Source organism: Apus apus, chromosome 3, assembly GCF_020740795.1.
Source record: "Apus apus isolate bApuApu2 chromosome 3, bApuApu2.pri.cur, whole genome shotgun sequence".
In the NCBI taxonomy this organism is placed as follows: domain Eukaryota; kingdom Metazoa; phylum Chordata; class Aves; order Apodiformes; family Apodidae; genus Apus; species Apus apus.
The window spans coordinates 7,647,513-7,660,376 of NC_067284.1; positions in this window are offsets into that span (position 1 = coordinate 7,647,513).

The window sequence follows — 12,864 nt, forward strand, 5'->3', positions numbered from 1 at the left end:
TATTTTTATTGCTTCTGAGCTACAGATCCTTGTTTTAATATAATTACACTTATTTGTGGTCCACATGTTAAATAAGCTTGCATATGTTAACTAATGTGACATAAAACAACTTCTATAATTTCACTATTGCAGCCAGTTTTGTTCCCCCTAGAGTAACATCCCTAACATAGGACAAGCTAAACTTTGGTTGCATTCAATTAGATCTATATCACGATTTTTCTGGCCTGTATAAGTAGAACAGGAAACATTTCTGAAGTTAAGTGTGTCACAAATATTTCATTTAAATTCCACTGTAAATCATATTTCCTGATAGGTTTCCAAATCTAACTCTTCCTTCAAAGAAATAACTTATTCTCTCTAGCAGAGAAAGCTCATTTAAGGTGGCCCAGTGTTTTCCCTGCTTATTAATAAAATACCTTTACCTTAATAGTGTAATCCAGGTCATGAGCACAATGTACTTGCGTGCCACATTTCACTCCAAACTAAACTGATTTTTACAATATTTCCAGTTTTTTCTTAGAGTACAGAATTTTGAAGCATGGTGATACCTAACTTGAAAACATACTGTAAATGAAAGCAGCGGTTTTCTTTGCTTTCTTCGTCAGACACACCCAGAATGAACCACAAGGAAGTGTGTTTGTCTTTTCTACTTACTTCAAGATTTTATATATTGCTCCAGACAGTATTATTTCTTAGCATTTTTCAAACTCCAACCTTGGTGTTGCACGATATAATTTTAAATACAACAAAATAATGGCAAACATAACCAGCTCTGATTTTCCATCTTAACGTAATACAAGATTATGGACAAAAAAGCAGGAGGTCACTTTTATTACTTTCTAATAAGACTTTACCTTATATGAGGCTATAAGCAATATATCAAGATGTCATTTTGTGCCTCCTAATATGACATTGTGGTGATGGAAGGAACCAAGGAGTTAGCACAATTTTCTGAAGTATTCTCCCCAGAAGCATGTTTTTGCAATGCACAGTCTCAAGCACTTGGAAAGGAAAATGCTGACATAGGGCAGAATTATACCCTGACTCATAGTCCATGTAACCCAACTGATGGATGCATAACGTATCAATCAAGACAGTTCTGCTCCTGGAATGTATATTTTCTTCACAGAAAACAAACAAAAAAAACCCCCAACCTTTGCCCAATTTAACCTGAAAAATTAAGCCTGGAGATATGCAGAAGAAATAAAAGGTTGAAAAGAGTAAGCAGTGCCTTTTTATTATAGCCACAGGAGTGTTGGAATTAATATTTACATTTAAAAATTGTGCCAAGAGACTAAGATACAGAAGAAACCTATCGAGAACACCTTAGCTATGCCCTGTAGTGTCACTGTGCATGCATAGATGGCTATCAGATAATAACACTTTTAATCTCAGTAAAGTTGATGATAATTTCTAAAGACAGCTTTGCTTTTTCCATTTTTCCTCTCACATGTTACTGGAAAATGAACTTAGCTGGACTGCGTCCCCTAATCAAGTCTTTTGCTGTAGCTCTAAATTCCTTAGGACTGCAGTCAACCCATTGACACCTGTTTTCCTCAGACTTTTAATAGATGTTCTGTTTCTAGAAGATAATAACTCATGTCCTCCTTCGTTTTGCTCCAGACAGACACAAGAAGTTTTGTAGTAATACCAAAATGTAATTTTATGTTGGAAGGAACATGGTTTCCAGAAGAAGGTCAGATGGTCATTTGCCAGAGTAGGGGAGTTAATAAGAAACACCATAACTTGAGAGAAATGATACTCACCGAGACAGAATAAGGAATAATAAAGGTTTGTTGAGCTCCGTGTTTTAGACAGATTTTGGTACTTAAAACAGACGAAAAATAGGTTTGTCTTATGCATTCCTTGTTCTAAATAGGTTAGTTGTGACACAATTTCATTTTCAGCCACTGATGAGTTTGTTGAGCTAAATCAGCAATCCACAGGAGATACAGAAGCTTCTGCAAGCTCCAGCCAGTTCATGAAGTTGAGTGGGTCAAAAGCAGAGGCAATGAAAGGGCAGCTCCAGCAAAAGCGAGAGGCATGAATGTTGCAAGGGTGCAAGAGGAATGACTGATGGAAGGGCAGCCTTTAACACAAGTGAGGGACAGGCTGGCATCTCTGATCTGCCCAACTTCAAAACAGTCATCTGATCTGAAGGTTAGTATTCAAAATACAAAACTACTACTCCATATTTTCTGGAACATTTCTTACTTCCCACTTTCTATCTGTTGTTGTTTTGTATCAGTCTAGACCTGCAGTACAGACAGCTCGACTCTGTAGCTTATAAAAGCCTCAGAGTTATAATATGTTTTTTGTTAAAAATCTCTTCTAAGGGCAACTGCACAGATGCTTGAATGAACACTAACTCTACAACGTGTTTAAATACTAGTAAAATCAATGTCTATGGAAACTTGCTGTATGGTATAACAAGTTCTGCTATGTTGTTGTGTTGTAATTCTTGTTTTGTGCAATACTGTTCTTTTAAGTCTCTGTTGCACCTTGCAACCACTGCATGTCACTATAAAGACAGAGCAATAGAGAAAGATTTCAGAAAGATTTCTAAATTTCCACTGGAGATGGATGCCTCCACCAGTCAGGTAAAAGCTGCCCCCTATTTATATGTTCATTTATTGTTTAAACCCCAAACAGCTAAAGTGCTCAGAAGAATTCACAGTCCACTCTGTGCTACACAATTTAGATTGTGTAGGGTTTTCCATGTATTTGTTATGTATTTAAGTGTGTGTTAAACCATTAGATCCCCAGAAAATCATAGTAATTCATGATTCATTGGGTCATTCATATCTGAAACCTGAGCCCTAGCACCAGTGTATTTTCTTGGGTTGAGATATGTTCCTCCTACAAAATATATAAAGTATTATCCATGGGCAATTACCCACTTCTACCAATATTTCAGTGGAACCACTTTTAGTAATATAAATTATTCATATTATATAATGCAGCATACAAGTGGTGTACTCTGTCAGAAACTCGGCCTTTTTGCCCTTTTTATAGTTTTCTTTTTGTTTTGCTTAATATGAGGGCAAAATCCTCTTCAAATCCATTTTGCTTTGGTATTTTGGACTTCTTAGATGCTCAGATTTCCAACTGGTGTAAAGGCAAATATGTATGTCAGTACAGTAGATCAACGTAATCAAGAACTACAGAGCAGATGAGAGGAAATTTTGGCTTTGCAGGAATATGTCATGCTTTCAAAGGCAAGTGAGGTTAATTAAATTTCTCTAATCAAATCGATTATTGGTACTCATGTATTTCTTAAGTTTTAGGACCTGGAGACTCTTTATGTCTCCATGTTTTGATGCATCCCCTCCTGCTGTGGCCTGGCTCTGTGCTAACACCCAGCTCTGCAGCATCTCTCCTTGCTTCTTTTCCCATTTTACTGGGGAGAAAAGCAGGTCTTCATCTGGTGGGGAGGCTGGATCCTGACATGGAGAGGAAATCAAGACCATGCCTCCATTAGCTCACATCTGCTGCACAAACACAATGACAAAATCAATGCAAGTTGTGGCTCCTCTGTCATATGTTGGGCAAATACAGATGACAAACATCCCCACTGCAAAATGCTTAATGCTTGCACTGTAGATAGTACACAGTATGATATTTGATTGCTCTGAGGAGCTGGATTCTATTTTCCCACCTTCAACCCCAATTTACCTTCTCACAGTCATTTTCCTATGAATTGTTTTAACAAGGGTTCACCAAGCAGTGGTGGTGAACCTTACCTGTGCTCTTCTAAGGGAGTTAGACATCACCATTGCAAGGACTGCTCTAACAATCGTATTAATTCACTATCTTTGTATTAAAACCTTGATACTGCTCTTATAAATAGTTTCTGCTAATGCATTTTGGGTGAGATGCTGCCAGGTTTTAGTGATGCAAATTAAGATGACTGTAAAATTGTTACTTAGTGGTTTTGTTAAATGTAAATTTGCAGTGTTGGGTAGTGTCATTCTGCTTCTTGCCGTATGTTCAAGCTAACAGGCAGAACCATGCTCATTTGTATAATGTTAATATCTTCTTGCTTAACTTTTATAACATTCTGCACAAATTAACGTTAAGATCCTAATAATCAGGCCAGCTATTAAAGAATTCTGTGATGTGTTCCAAAGTGAAGTGTGTAACGCCTATTGGGTTCACACAATAATTACAGCCCGACTGCCGTCTGCTCTTCTCATCACAGTGACACCTGCTCACAAATATGCTGCTAACTGTGTTTGCAGCATTGCAAATAGGCAGGTGCTTATTGGCTGCTACAGGGCCAGGGTACTCGGCCTGTGTACTCACCAGTGGAAGGTGATTTAACAAGTCTGCTTTGATGTGCTGCTTTTCACAGTGTGAGGCTGTATTTTGCATCCTGGAGTTCCCAGGTACAGTGTCACAGAGCGGGTACTTCTCTTGTCACCTCTCCCTTTTCCTGCTGTCACGTCCTTTGGTGGTCACAGGGTTTTTTCAGCTTGTTGGCATTTCTGCTGAAAAAACATTTGGACAATTTGGGAAGCTGGGGGCCAAAAACTTCCTTTTGTGTATGTCTGTGTGCATGCGAGTGTGTTTTGGTGTATGAGGCAGAGAGAGAAGAGCAAGAGATAGATTCTTTCCTTACCATTGCAACTTTATGTGTACAGTATGTAGCTACATGTAGACTGGTATGCAATAAAAATATGAGACATACCTTTTTAGAAATAATTGTGCATCCTTACTAGGAACAGTTCAATGATCTAAAATGTGTTTCTGCAGATATACTTAGGTAATGAAAAAGGTAACTGTAAAAACTGGTGAAAGAAATTGACAACATCTTAAAAATACGATGTCTAGTTTCACACAATGCACAGAGGCATCCCTGGCCCTTACCCTACTGTGAATAGAGTCTAAGATTTGGATTAATATGTGAATTTTAAACTGGTGAAGTGAACTATTTTGATATATTTTTATCCTCTTTTATTTGTTTATGAGAGTCTAGTTTGAATTCCAAATACAAAACCATAACCCGAAAGGTAATAACGTCTTCCTTAAGCACCAGGTTCATGTTCCTTGCTACATTTCAGACAATAAGTGATTAAATAACCCTGATGATCATACTCAGTGAAATAGTTCTTATTCAGCCCTACGACATATGTTGACTTCTTTACTGCTTCTGCTGGATTACTAGAAACAACAAACTTTCTCAAAAATAAACCTTTAGGTCTTCCAAAATCAAATTTTCAGAATTAAAATCGAAAGCCTATTTTTAGATAGGATGGGAATGGGGTGTTTTAGAAAGGGAGGGATTGTTTCATATCAGGATGCCAAAAAATTATTTAACACTATGAAATGTTGCTTTCAGGTTTTGTAATGGCTCTTCTGAACATGGGAAAGAATATGCTCAAAAGACTAAACAAGCTTAGACAAACTGAGTATCCAGGAGTTTGCCAATGTCTCCAAAATGGGAAGAAATGAAACCACAGTCTGTTTTTTCCATTAAACTACATTGTCTGTATGATGCAAATTTTTGCGATTTGGGCACAGAGCTGGCTGTGGGAACAGATGACATTTGACTACAAAAAAAAACTGGTCACAAAATCTACAACCTACTGATGTAGATGGTTGTTTTCCCAACCCATAATGCATTGGAAGAAGAGCTGAGAAAAAAAAGGTTGATTTATGAACAGCTGGAAACCAAGTAACCTTCAGCTTGGCTAGTCAAGGTCTACAAGGTCTTGCCCATAACTAGAAATTTGAACTGCTGTAGTGTGAACACTTTAAAGTGCAGTTCAAGTTACTCTGATGTAAGATATAAAAGTTGCCCTCCTTCATACTCCACTATCACTGAATCTTATATTTCAGCTAAATTCTGAAAGTTAGAGAAGAAAGGGAAAAACAGGCTCTACGTTCACTTTGTCTTACTATGGTCCTCCACATACCTAGCTCTTGTGAAAGGTCTTTCACAGGGAGGATGTAGACAAATCCCAGAGGCTCATTAGTCTCATTAAACAGTTGTAATGGGACTTCCGACCCTCTGAGCTTTTCTCTACTTTCTTCCATTCCACTTTTACTGAAGATAAAAGATTTGTTTCTGCTGTTCCCTGACATTTTCTTACATCTTTTCTTATATCTAACCATGAAAAAGCAAAGCTGGGAAACTAAAAGGGGAAAATATCTAAAATATTCCCAACTCTAATCCTACTCAGGAACAGTACTTACTTTCTTAAGAGTCAATCATCCTAACATCCATAAGGTAAGGTGGGAATGACAGATGGTGGCATGCCTCACTCTAATTTTGGGCTTGCAGATAGATTGCCTGCTTGGCTTCTCTTCTGGTTTGGAGTGGACCAAGAAAAACCATTTCCTTAGCTACAGTGTCCAGAAGTTTAGGAATTTTATATTGGTAGAGGCTTATTCTCAATATCCAGAGGTGTATAAATGCACGCGGATGTATAAAAGATTGGTGTTGATCCTGATATATGTGCTATTTCATTGAAGAGTATTTTTCATCTATTTGAACCATATAAGTGAACTTTCTAAGACACTACATGACTTTTTTATGGCACCTCAGTTAATGAATATTCTAATTTTAAAAGGCTGATTTGTAGTTTTTGCATTTTATTACTCAATTATTTAAGATCAAGCACATCAAATGTGAAAACTAAAGCCTAACAGTTTGAGATTTAGAAAATTTGTGATGGATTTTTAATTCCAAGTGAACAATTGGTTTCTTAATCTTATAATTTGTCCTTGATTCATGGTTGGTTCTTTTTCTGAAGGAATTCTTGCAGGATTTAAATTTTATAATATTCAAAGGACATAAATGTTCAGGATTTAAGTGATTTAAATTCACACTCAACAGGAGACTGAATGGCACAGGGACTGTTGTCAGAGTGTGCAGTCTATCACCTTCATGGCACCGGGCCTATCTGTCTTTTTAGGTGCTTATCTATGTCCATAAGAATATAATCTGTTAGTTCAAATCAGATACAGAACAGATTGTATCATGCACTGGCTAATCTGAGGTGTATGGCAGTCAGAAAGATGAGAAAAAACCACCAACACTTGGCAGCAGTTGACGTGGGCTGGGTTGTAACACAGCTCAGCTCTTCCCTATTGTGAGCACAGGTGAAGACACCCAACTGGTTTCGTACTTCATGGTGGGGAGCTGTTAATAAGTATTGGCTTGTTAATAGTGGTATGACTTGGTGATCCAAAACTTAGTGTCCATATCAAATGGTCCCTCTTCCCTCTTCCTCAGGGATGAATGAACATGGAGACTGAAAAATGTGTTCATTTTTGGAGGTGCCACAACTAGGTCAGGGTTGAGAGGCATCGACAAGATAGCTTATGGAAAATTGTGCTACTTGCAACATAGCTGCAATTTAGATAAATTATGGAGTTCAGTCCCATATGATGCCAATCCAGCTTCTTTTACAAGGCTGAAACTAATTTTTGAAGACAAAAATTCATTGCTATAAATTACAGTAAAACACATGGTTATTACTATACAAACCATTTACATTTCCAAGCTATCTAAATGCACAGGGTGCCTTGGGTACTTTTCCTGTATCTTCATTTTGACTTACTGTAAATATTATCTTTTTCAATATATTATATTCTTTCATAATTACAGGTGCAGCATTTTCTTTTTGACTAATAATATGTTTGTCAAGAATGGCTGTCTACATGCTACTCAATTATTTCATCTCAGCTACTGTTGCTCAAATTATTTGGCTTTCAGTGATCACTCTGTATACAGCTGATTTGGATAAAATCAAGATAAGGTGTGTATTTCAGGATGAAATTTTGAAGGCTTGGTGTTGTAAGAAGAGTCCTGTATATGTAATTTGTCATTAAATAAACCCACCAGATTTACTCAGGTAATTCAGGTTTAGTTGGTTGTTCTTTTGGGGGGTTTTCTTACCTTCCCTTTTCTTACCCCCTCCCCCCCCCCCCATCAGGGTATCTGAAATGTTATTTTACCTAGAAAGTGAAAAGGAATGCCTCCTATTTAACTGAATGTGTCTCTTGAATCTGTTTCTTCAGTGCTTAGCATCCTGATTTCACAATCTTGCAATTAAATCATGACCTTTCCCACACACAGTTGTTGTCTTTAATAATTTTCTTTTCTTTTCTTTAGGACTGCTGGCTCAAATGTCATCTCAAGTCTTATTTCCTATTCCTTGTCTGTAATTTGGCAAATAAGAGTAGAACCTAGAAAAGGTTATCCATTATCAGTTACATCCTTTGCTCACAAGCATCATTCCTTGGCCCAAAATAGACAATTCACCAGATCTTTTGCACCTCTGACTTCTTAATTATATTAATGTTTAGATCCTGTAAAACAACTGCAATAGAAAAACTCTCTCTCTAATTAGTGGCCTAGATGTTTGTCACATACATTGCACTGTAAAATATGCTACATCCCATCATACTCTTTCTGTATTTGTGATTTTGTAAGCTAAATAGTTTAGGAGCACAAATACCTGAGTCAGCTTTTTTTTTTTTTCCCCCCCTAACCATACAGGAAAACCAAAGCCAAGCTGTGTCAGAAGGATCTCCCAATAATCAGTTCCATACAGTCAGAGTAATCTTCCTCCTTCCTTAGTTATCTTGGGAAATTACACTTTTTTTGGGGGAACTAATTTCTTCTCTGGTACTGAATCTGCTATATAAATTGGGACTTGGTGGGATGGCAGGGAGAAGAAGCTTTTAGAGAACCAAGACTTGCCTCCAGTTGTGCCTTGCTGACCAAATGTAAACAGAATAAATAGCAACAGCAGATACCTAATCTTATTATAAAAAATGTTTTCTTGATGAGAAGGGTACTCACACAATTTTGTAAGGAAAGTCACCTTCTTTCACCCTTTTAATCTTGATTTAAGGCTCATATTCAACTCCAAATCATCTACTGCTCAGTCTCACAAATCAACATTAAGATGTTCTTATTTATTGTTTAGCTTAGCTCAGATGAATATATAGAGCTCATCTGACTATTCAAATCACTTATTCCTTTGATAAGCAAGAAATTTCCCAAAATCAGACTCTCAAAAAAGTCTAGAACTGTGACATATAATTTTCGATTAAAATGCTAGCATAACAGTTAATCTCGTCACACTTTTTGGCTTAGAAGACACAAAACCTGGTTGCTTGCAAAAACCATGTAAAGGTTATAAGAGGATAAGAAATGTATAGATTAAAAATGTGCAGAGATTTTGGGAGCAGACAGACCTGAGATCCAGCTTAGTTCTTTACAAAATATAGTGGAGTTGGTCAAATTCAATAATTTCCTTCATAAAGCAAAGTCTTAATATTGTTCCTGACATGTTCTTGAGGGATCCAGCCCTTTTGGCTGTAATAATATCCCTATTCTAAGGCTCAGTGTTTAACACCTTAAATAGTGTGGGATACTGAGACTAAGCTATTCATAAATAAATCAAGGTCAAAAGAATCATAAAGGGGCAAAAGCAAGCAATTAAATGAGCAACACAACACATAACAACATGAAGAGTTCATAAAACTGAAATGGAGACCTGAACTCTGTGTACATTAGAATACAGACTTTCCATGTTTTGATTATTCTTGTAAATAAATTTTGTAGAAAAAAAACCTGAACCAACAAAATGAATAAAAGTGAACGTAGGAGCCACATTGCTGAAGGTCACCAGGACCTGATGTGCTGGTAACATGAATTTATGGTGTGAATATTAAGAGAAATCTTTGCAATGCTTTTGGCCACGTGACCTCTCTACATGCTGTGTGTATACCTCACAAATACATATCCCTCTCTTCTAAGCCAGATGTATCTATCAGGGCTGTAAAGGCTTATATGTCATATCACAAGACATAAAAGGCAAAGCGGTCACAGTTTCCTTGTTATGTATCTATACAAGCATTGGTTAAAGGCCTCTACACCAATGGGGAAGGAAGGGCAACATGGGATCTATCTACCCAACAGCATTTCAGAGAACTTTAATTATTGTAAGATAATCTCTGTTCCTCCAGCAGTGGTCCAGTTGGATCTCTTTGTGGGCAGCTACCCATTACCACACAAGAAGACAGGTAATAAAATGTTTGTCTAATTAACAACTCCAGGGGACCTCATCTAGAAATTCTTATCCTGAGACAATGTCTGGTGAGTGTTTCAACCAAACTCCTGGTAGCTGCCCTGGGCAGCAATGAAGTATAGGTTCCCCTAAAACAAGCTACAGATGTTGTCTGAGCCTTAGTAAACTGAGTCCTAATTGAGAGGGGAGGGACAGTTTGTTCAACGCATGTGAGACCCTCGTACAATTTGAAACTCCTTTGAGAACCTCTGGAAATAAAAAAAAATTAAATCTCCCTGGGTTTATTACCAAAAGCTACAAAAAGCCTGAGAGATTTTCAAAATGGCTTTGTTCTAGAAAGATGAAAGAACATAGCTCAAAGAACATCAAGTGTATGAAGTTTAATCTCTGTGGGAGAGGCACGAAGCTTGGGAAAAATACTGGTAAATGTATAAACTTATTTGAATAAAAACCTGAAACAATTTTAACAAAAAAAATAAAATAATTCTGGACCATAGGGAATAAGCTGTTGAGGGACCTACCAAAGTCTGCGTTTTGCACATGCTGCAAGATGAAGTGATAACTACCGTGAGTGCTGCTTTTTTCGAGAGGTGATGAAATGATATGTTCAGAAAGAGGAAAAACACCACAATATTAGATTCCAGATAGAAGAGAGAAAAGGATGGCAGTTTTAAAAAAGGAAATCTGAACATGGTGAAGTGTGAAAGATCTTAAGCTGCAGAACTTTGTGTGGACAGCAGAGAAAATACAGTCTAGTAGAACATACACAGATCCCAGCATGTGCCGTGGAATTTACTGAGTAGCATTTATTTTCAGCTTGTTTACTTCTGCCTTCTGTATTTGAATATGTGCTATATGCTTTATCATGTAACTGATCAATGTTTTATGGAATCAGGGTGGTACAGGGAAGGCAGATAAAATGAAATTTGGTTCCATTCTTAGCTATTCAGAGTAGCTTTGAAAAAGTTACTTTAATATTCTCTGCTTTGATCTCCAAATGTATAAAAGGAAGCTAATAATAATGACCTGTTTGTATGAAGTGTTTCAAGATCTCAAAATAAAAGGGATAATATTAAAGCACAGCATTATTATATTATTATTATTACTACTACTACTACTACTACTACTACTACTACTACTACTACTAGAACTACTACTACTACTTGAACTAATTGAGATATTTCAGAGATAATATCCAGCTATTTGAAAGATAAAAATATTAAAAATAGAGAAAATATCAGAAGATTGAATATATCTCTGAATAGAGAGAAGAAAAATCCCTTCCTTTATATGTAAATCTTGCAGACATCTTTTTGTGCTGGATCATAGTTTCTTGAACTCCTCATAAAGAGCAGACAAAAAGATTATTGCTCAGGACAAACAGTGAATTTTGTGAACTCAGGTTTTGAAATGGGGGTCTGGGAATAAGGCCAGATTTGTGTCTGTTGGGTAACTTTTTTTTGCTAGAAATTGCTCAGTACCTTATGGAGAGAATCACTTCTAAGAAGAAAACTTGAAGCATAAATTGTACCCAAAAAGTGTATTTTATGTTTCTGGAATCATATATTTAGTCCTTGGCAAGGTAATAGAGGTAGTTTCAGCACACTAGTTCTGCGAAAAACCTAGAGGTCAGTTTTGGTTAGTTGACTAGCTTATGCAGTTATTTGAAAGGGGTCTAGTCTAGTTCTGTTTGAGCACAGATGCAGGGTAGCACCACAGCAGCTTTCATGGTAGATGGATGCAGAGCAGAAAGTGGTTATGAACCAGCAGCAAGCCATCACTGAGAAGTGACTTCAGCATCAGAGACACCTCCTTTGATATTTCCATCAGAAATCAACTTTAGATATCATGCTTTCTGACATCTGCTTAACCAATGACTCATGAACTGAACTGCTCTCTGGCAGATGCATTCCTGTTGGCAAGAAAGCCGTTTAGCCTTTTGGTATCCACAGCCACGGCTGACACACGGGCAAAGCAGATTTTAAAGTCTGGAACTCAAGTGTCGGCCCTGAGACCTGTGTCTCAGCACTTATTTGAGACTCAAAAGCTGATTTGTTTCTTCTCTTGAAGGGTTATTTCATGTTTTCTCTCCTTTTTGTCAGTAGGCTGCAGAATGGCTTGTAATACCAACAAAACCTGTGTGGAACAGAGCAGTTCCTGGGTAGATAAGGCTGATGAAATTTTCTGAGCTCTCATGTATACCTACAGAGGAATCCTGTCAGAAATGAGCTTAAAGTCTAATTCTTTCTAACTTGTCTCTCTACAGAAGCAAGTCTTAAGTGTTTGAGTCTGCCAGTCTGTGTTCATGCATCTATCTGACCAGACAAAAGCAGATTTGCATCTGGCTAGCAGTTTTTACACTCATAAGATTCCTAAAAAAATCATGAAAATAGATTGCTGGGAGAGGGGACACCTCCTTGCCTCAACCCGAAGGAAAAATTTCAGAAGCAGTGAAATCCTTGTCAAATCAGAGAACCTGCCCAGGAGGAGAAAAGCTGTGATGCCCCCATGGCACAAAGAGCATCAGTCACAGCTCCTCCACAGCCAGGCACTGGGAGACCTTACTAAAGCACATGAATTTCTGAGAAGTCAAGCTTCCCTGGTGCCACTTCTCCTGGGCCTACTAATGCACAGTAAAATAGCAACAGAGTGCTAAACTCCAGAATTTCTTGTCTTGTGGTGGAAGCAGAGAGAATGGCTCGAGGGGTGGCATGGCAGTTGCAAAAGAGGAAGAAAAAAGGCCGAGGAGCAGATCTGATGCGACTACCTTGATTAATGTTTGCTTACAAACAAAGATTTATATTCCTTGCTTATA